This window comes from Octopus sinensis, linkage group LG27 (genome assembly GCF_006345805.1).
Source record: "Octopus sinensis linkage group LG27, ASM634580v1, whole genome shotgun sequence".
NCBI lineage: Eukaryota > Metazoa > Mollusca > Cephalopoda > Octopoda > Octopodidae > Octopus > Octopus sinensis.
Window position 1 is genome coordinate 15904228 of NC_043023.1, and position 7500 is coordinate 15911727.

At 37.3% G+C, this 7500-nt stretch overlaps 1 protein-coding gene across 1 annotated transcript in view; it reads left to right on the plus strand.

Annotated features, from left to right (window-relative positions):
- The window catches only part of LOC115225255, a 27964-nt gene that overhangs the window by 9556 nt on the left and 10908 nt on the right, over window positions 1-7500 (plus strand). The window lies entirely within an intron of this gene.

Here is a 7500-nt window from a genome sequence, read left to right on the forward strand (position 1 = left end):
AATAAGTCTCCACAAACAACAGTATTTGCAACCCGTATATGGTAAAAGGAAGGAAGGCAACGAAATCACACAGTCTAATCCAGGAGACCGTGTGATTTCATTGCCTTTCTTCTTTTTACCATATATGGGTTACAAATACTGTTGTTTGTGGAGACTTATTTTTGTAGTAATAGTAATGTCTCTCTGGAGCACCGCCTTTAGTCGAGCAAATCGACCCCGGGACTTATTCTTTGTAAGCCCAGTACTTATTCTATCGGTCCCTTTTTGCCGAACCGCTAAGTGACGGGGACGTAAACACAGCATCGGTTGTCAAGCAATGCTAGGGGGACAAACACAGACACACAAACACACACATGTATATATAGGACGGGCTTCTTTCAGTTTCCGTCTACCAAATTGACTCACAAAGCTTTGGTCGGCCCGGGTGCCACGCAGTGGGACTGAACCCGGAACCATGTGGTTGGTTAGCAAGCTACTTACCATACAGTCACTCAGAATTTCCCAGATTTTTAACACTTCAATGGCGTCGATCAGAGAAACAGACTCCACGGTTAATATTAGTAATCTACGTGTTCGTTAAACTTTAGTGAGTGAAAGAGCGGGAGGGGGAAGTAGGAAGTAAGGCGAATGAATACAGTCATATTAAGAGAGAGAGAGAGGGGAGTGGCCACGAAAGGCGGTTATATTGAGAGACAGAGGAGATAGAATATGTATGAACGAAAGTAGATATAAACAAGCAAATTGCAGCAAACCTTCGTACATCCAGGCGTGCCATAGAGACCATTGTATAAATCCGATTACGTTGCCAATTAAACTTTCTCTTTCGTATTTCGTGCACATGCGCAGTGTGTAAGTTTTTTGGGCGGGGCATCTTTTCCTTTTGGACGGCAGACATTTCTAGTTAACTAAACACTTTTAAACTTCGTATACTGGTAGAATGTGTCAAAATAAAACATTTCTTGGATCTTTTCCTTTTGAACGGCAGTTTTCAACACAATTTCTAGTTAACTAAACACTTTTTAAACTTCGTATACTGGTAGAATGTGTCAAAATAAAACATTTCTTGGATCTTTTCCTTTTGAACGGCAGTTTTCAACACAATTTCTAGTTAACTAAATACTTTTAAACTTCGTATACTGGTAGAATGTGTCAAAATGAAACATTTATTCTCTTGGCTTTCTTGAGAAAATTGTAATTTGTTTAACGTAGTTTAATTTTTCGAATTTTAACCAATCCTATGCTCTCTTTTGAGCTAAAATCATTTGCTGCGTCTAAAACTGAGACAACATCATACACACGGAAAGCGTGTGTATAAAATTATTTTGTTTGTTAATTGTTTAAATCATTTCTCTAGGAAAAGGAAAGAAAAAGAATCAGATTTTTTTCCGTTTGATCGACAGATCGATAGATTAATTTTTTTGGCGATCTTTCGTTTGTAGTAGCACGTTTCCGTCGATGAATTCCGTAAAAAACTTTTATTTTTTTACATATGGGCTTGCGGGAACATTTGAAGTAATGAGAGCGAAAGAGACTAAGAGGAAGCGATTGTATGACGAGGGAATTTCTTTTGAAGTCCCCGAAGCATTGATGTACATGTGTGTGTGTGTTTGATGGGGTGTGGGAGACAGACAGTATGTTGTGTAAGTGAAGTGCTTCTGTTAGTGTGTGTGAAGAGACAGAGAGAGTAATGTGTGAAAGAGAGAGATAACTGAAATTTTTTACTCGGTGTATGTGTATATGTATGTGTGTGTGTGTATGTATGTATGGCCGATTCAGTGTAATTTTTTACTCGGTGTATGTGTATATGTATGTCTGAATGTATGTGTGTGTGTGTGTAAGTATGTGTGTGTGTATGTATGTATGTATGTATGGCCGATTCAGTGTACACTGAATCGGCCATACATACATTCAGACATACATATACACATACACCGAGTAAATAATTACACTGAATCGGCCATACATACATACATACACACACACATACATAGATACATACACACACACACATACATGCAGACATACATATACACATACACCGAGTAAAAAATTTCACTTATCTCTCTCTTTCACACATTACTCTCTCTGTCTCTTCACACACACTAACAGAAGCACTTCACTTACACAACATACTGTCTGTCTCCCACACCCCATCAAACACACACACACACACACATGTACATCAATGCTTTCCATGCACGGTAACTTCAAAAGAACTTCCCTCGTCATACAATCGCTTCCTCTTAGTCTCTTTCGCTCTCGTTACTTCAAAGGTTCCCGCAAGCCCATATGTAAAAAAATAAAAGTTTTTTACGGAAATCATCGACGGAAACGTGCTACTACAAACGAAAGATCGCCGCTGGCCGGCTCGAGGCTATAGGAGAAGACACTTGCCCAAAATGCCACGCAGTGGGACTGAACCCGGAACCATGTGGTTGGTTAGCAAGCTACTTACCATACAGTCACTCAGAATTTCCCAGATTTTTAACACTTCAATGGGGTCGATCAGAGAAACAGACTCCACAGTTAATATTAGTAATCTACGTGTTCGTTAAACTTTAGTGAGTGAAAGAGCGGGAGGGGGAAGTAGGAAGTAAGGCGAATGAATACAGTCATATTAAGAGAGAGAGAGAGGGGGGTGGCCACGAAAGGCGGTTATATTGAGAGACAGAGGAGATAGAACATGTATGAACGAAAGTAGATATAAACAAGAAAATTGCAGCAAACCGTAATGGTACATCCAGGCGTGCCATAGAGACCATCGTATAAATCCGATCGCCGTTGCTAATTAACCTTTCACTTTCGTATTTCGTGCACATGCGCAGTGTGTAAGTTTTTTGGGCGGGGCATCTTTTCCTTTTGGACGGCAGACATTTCTAGTTAACTAAACACTTTAAAACTTCGTATACTGGTAGAATGTGTCAAAATAAAACATTTTTTTGGATCTTTTCCTTTTGAACGGCAGTTTTCAACACAATTTCTAGTTAACTAAACACTTTTAAACTTCGTATACTGGTAGAATGCGTCAAAATAAAACATTTTTTTGGATCTTTTCCTTTTGAACGGCACATGTCAGCACAATTTCTAGTTCACTAAATACTTTTAAACTTCGTATACTGGTAGAATGTGTCAAAATAAAACATTTTTTTCTCTTGGCTTTCTTGAGAAAATTATAATTTGTTTGTTTAACGTAGTTTAATTTTTCGAATTTTAACCAATCCTATGCTCTCTTTTGAGCTAAAATCATTTGCTGCGTCTAAAACTGGGACAACATCATACACACGGAAAGCGTGTGTATAAAATTATTTTGTTTGTTAATTGTTTAAATCATTTCTCTAAGAAAAGGAAAGAAAAAGAATCAGATTTTTTTCCGTTTGATCGACAGATCGATAGATTAATTTTTTTGGCGATCTTTCGTTTGTAGTAGCACGTTTCCGTCGATGATTTCCGTAAAAAACTTTTATTTTTTTACATATGGGCTTGCGGGAACATTTGAAGTAATGAGAGCGAAAGAGACTAAGAGGAAGCGATTTTATAACGAGGGAATTTCTTTTGAAGTCCCCGAAGCATTGATGTACATGTGTGTGTGTGTGTTTGATGGGGTGTGGGAGACAGATAGTATGTTGTGTAAGTGAAGTGCTTCTGTTAGTGTGTGTGAAGAGACAGAGAGAGTAATGTGTGAAAGAGAGAGATAACTGAAATTTTTTACTCGGTGTATGTGTATATGTATGTGTGTGTGTGTATGTATGTATGTATGGCCGATTCAGTGTAATTTTTTACTCGGTGTATGTGTATATGTATGTCTGAATGTATGTGTGTGTGTGTGTATGTATGTATGGCCGATTCAGTGTACACTGAATCGGCCATACATACATTCAGACATACATATACACATACACCGAGTAAATAATTACACTGAATCGGCCATACATACATACATACACACACACATACATACATACACACACATATGCAGACATACATATACACATACACCGAGTAAAAAATTTCAGTTATCTCTTTCTTTCACACATTACTCTCTCTGTCTCTTCACACACACTAACAGAAGCACTTCACTTACACAACATACTGTCTGTCTCCCACACCCCATCAAACACACACACACACATGTACATCAATGCTTCGGTAACTTCTAAAGAAATTCCCTCGTCATACAATCGCTTCCTCTTAGTCTCTTTCGCTCTCATTACTTCAAATGTTCCTGCAAGCCCATATGTAAAAAAATAAAAGTTCTTTTACGGAAATCATTGACGGAAACGTGCTACTACAAACGAAAGATCGCCATTTTTTTTTTAGCTAAACACTCTCAAACTTCGGACCCTGGTAGAATGTGTCATATAGAACATCTTTTACTCCTAGCATTGTTGAGAAAGGTTATTGATTACCAAGTTATTTCATATTTAAGTTGTATTTCTTTAATTTCAACCAATCAATGGCGTGTATTCAGCAGAATAAAATTACTGCTGTTGTTTGTCAACAACTTCCGGCGATGAATATTTCGTTTGTTACTGTTATTTATGACATCGTTGGTGCGCTTGTACTGGTTTTAGCTTTAGGGTTTGGGTTACGGAAAAAAGTGAAAAATGTAGAAATTGGAGGGGAAGGGGGGGTGTAAAAATTCCGATTTTGGGAAATTTTCCGGATTCTCCAAATCCGAAAAGCTGCATTTTTGGCAAAAAAAAAATAGGCGCAGGTGTGGCTGTGTGGTAAGTAGCATGTTTACCAACCACATGGTTCCGGGTTCAGTCCCACTGCGTGACACCTTGGGCAAGTGTCTTCTACTATAGCCTCGGGCCGACCAAAGCCTTGTGAGTGGATTTGGTAGACGGAAACTGAAAGAAGCCCGTCGTATATATGTATATATATATATATATATTTATATATATATGTGTGTGTGTTTGTGTGTCTGTGTTTGCCCCCCTAGCATTGCTTGACAACCGATGCTGATGTGTTTACGTCCCCGTCACTTAGCGGTTCGGCAAAAGAGACCGATAGGATAAGTACTGGGGTTACAAAAGAATAAGTTCCAGGGTCGATTAAAGGTGGTGCTCCAGCATGGCCAGTCAAATAACTGAAACAAGTAAAAGAGTAAAAGAGAGAGTAATTTATGAGAAAATGGGTGGGGGACAGAAGTATTTCCAAAAATAGCTGAAAAATAAGAAAAAGCCCCTAAAAGACCCTTCATAAATTAGATAGTTGAGCTCTGATTGGCTGCATGCAAATGAATTCATAACTGGGGTCCAGAACTCTAGTGGGAAAAAAAATTCACATCTTGGAATCATTGGAAGATTTTTTTTTTCTTTTGCATTGAATGAATTCCACAAAATTCCACAAAACCCATGTTTTGGTCCGGAAAGCTGGGTGGTGTGTGGTGGAACCCTTGGAGAGTTCACCCCCATTTTCAAATTAGGAGGTCACCGTATTTCATTCAACAAAAAAAGATTCCAATGATTCCGGGATGGGATGGTGGAGCGGATCTGGGCCCAATCCTTTTCTTTTTTTCTGAAGAAAAGTAAGGGGTTCGCGGTATATTAGAAGGTCAGGGTACTTCATTTCACACAAAAGATCAGGGTTTGTTTTTTCTTAGTGAAAGTATTAAGATTCACCTTTTTTTTTTATAGCAACTATAGCTTAAAAGGTTGGTATTTGTTTATAGGTGTAGGACTGGCTGTGTGGTAAGTAGCTTGCTTACCAACCACATGGTTCCGGGTTCAGTCCCACTACGTGGCACCTTGGGCAAGTGTCTTCTTCTATAGCCTCGGGCCGACCAAAGCCTTGTGAGTGGATTTGGTAGGTGGAAACTCAAAGGACCCTGTCGTATATATGTATATATATATATATATATAATACTTAATAATTAGGGTTCAGCAAAGATTTGCTTTACCACATACCGAAGTTTAGAAATAGCAGCCAAAAAACGTTAGCTATTTCTAAACTTCGGTATGTGGTAAAGCAAATCTTTGCTGAACCCTATTTATTAAGTATTACTTAAGTTTACCGTGAAATGGTCCTTTTTTCATGCCGAATTCTACTTGGTGAAATTAATGATTACTTGTTAATTAATTAATTTTACCCTTTGTTATTATGTGTATATATATATATATATATTTATATATATATATGTCCCCCACCCATTTTCTCATAAATTACTCTCTCTTTTACTCTTTTACTTGTTTCAGTTATTTGACTGCAGCCATGAGAGAGAGAGAGAGAACTCAGCATCTTAAATCTGCTGTAATACTTACACCTTACAATAAAATGTTGTAGTGTGAAACAATTGTACCAAATTACCGGAGTCATTCTTGTTGCTTATTTTCATTATAATCACCCCAAGGATTTTTATGGATAACACCATTCAAAATTCTGGTGCATCTAAATTAAGTACCATATTCATTTGAATCTAAATTGTTGCTGAACTTTATATATGTATGTATGTGTGTGTGTATATGTTTGTGTATCTGTGTTTGCCCCCCCAACATCGCTTGACAACCGATGGTGGTGTGTTTACGTCCCCGTAACTTAGCGGTTCGGCAAAAGAGAATAAGTACTAGGCTTACAAAGAATAAGTCCTGGGGTCGATTTGCTCAACTAAAGGTGGTGCTCCAGCATGGCCACAGTCAAAATGACTGAAACAAGTAAAAGAGTTAGTAAAGCAATGCAAATAAACAGGCTTCAGTTCCTTGAATGCAATTTTCAGGATAATATTTCATACATTGGATCTTTTCACTTTGACCGGCAGATTTAAAAAATAATTTTTTTTCTAACTAAACACTTCTGAACTTCGCATATACTGGTAGAATGTGTTTTTTAAAAAACATCTTTTTCTCTTGGCTTTATTGAGAAAATTCTATGGTTTGTAAGATATTTGGGATCATTTCGGTTTGAACGGCAGTTTTTTAAAATAATTTCCACGTAACTAAACACTTTTAAACTTCGTATACTGGTAGAATGTGTTTATAAAACATCTTTTTCTCTTGGCTTTATTGAGAAAATTCTATAGTTTGTAAGATATTTGCTTTTTTTCTTCTTCAATTTCTGCAATTTCGACCAATCAATGACGTCTATTGAGGTGAAAACATTCGGATCTTTTCTGTTTGAACGGCAGATTTTTAAAATAATTTCCATGTGACTAAACACTTTTAAACTTCGATTACTGGTAGAATGTGTTTATAAAACATCTTTTTCTCTTGGCTTTATTGAGAAAATTCTATAGTATGTAAGATATTTGTTGGGTTTTTTTTTCTTCAATTTCTGCAATTTCAACCAATCAATGACGTCTTTTGAGGTAAAAAAACATTCTGTACCGTATGAATATGTCCATCATTTAAGAAACAGATTGGGTTTATTTACATTTCTGAAGAAAAAAAGATGCCCTTTCCGGATCTTTTCGGTTTGAATGGCAGTTTTTTCTAGCGGTGTCATATGAAATTGTCACCCATAATTATGACCCTAGTATCGATCTATTGCATTTCAATCTGT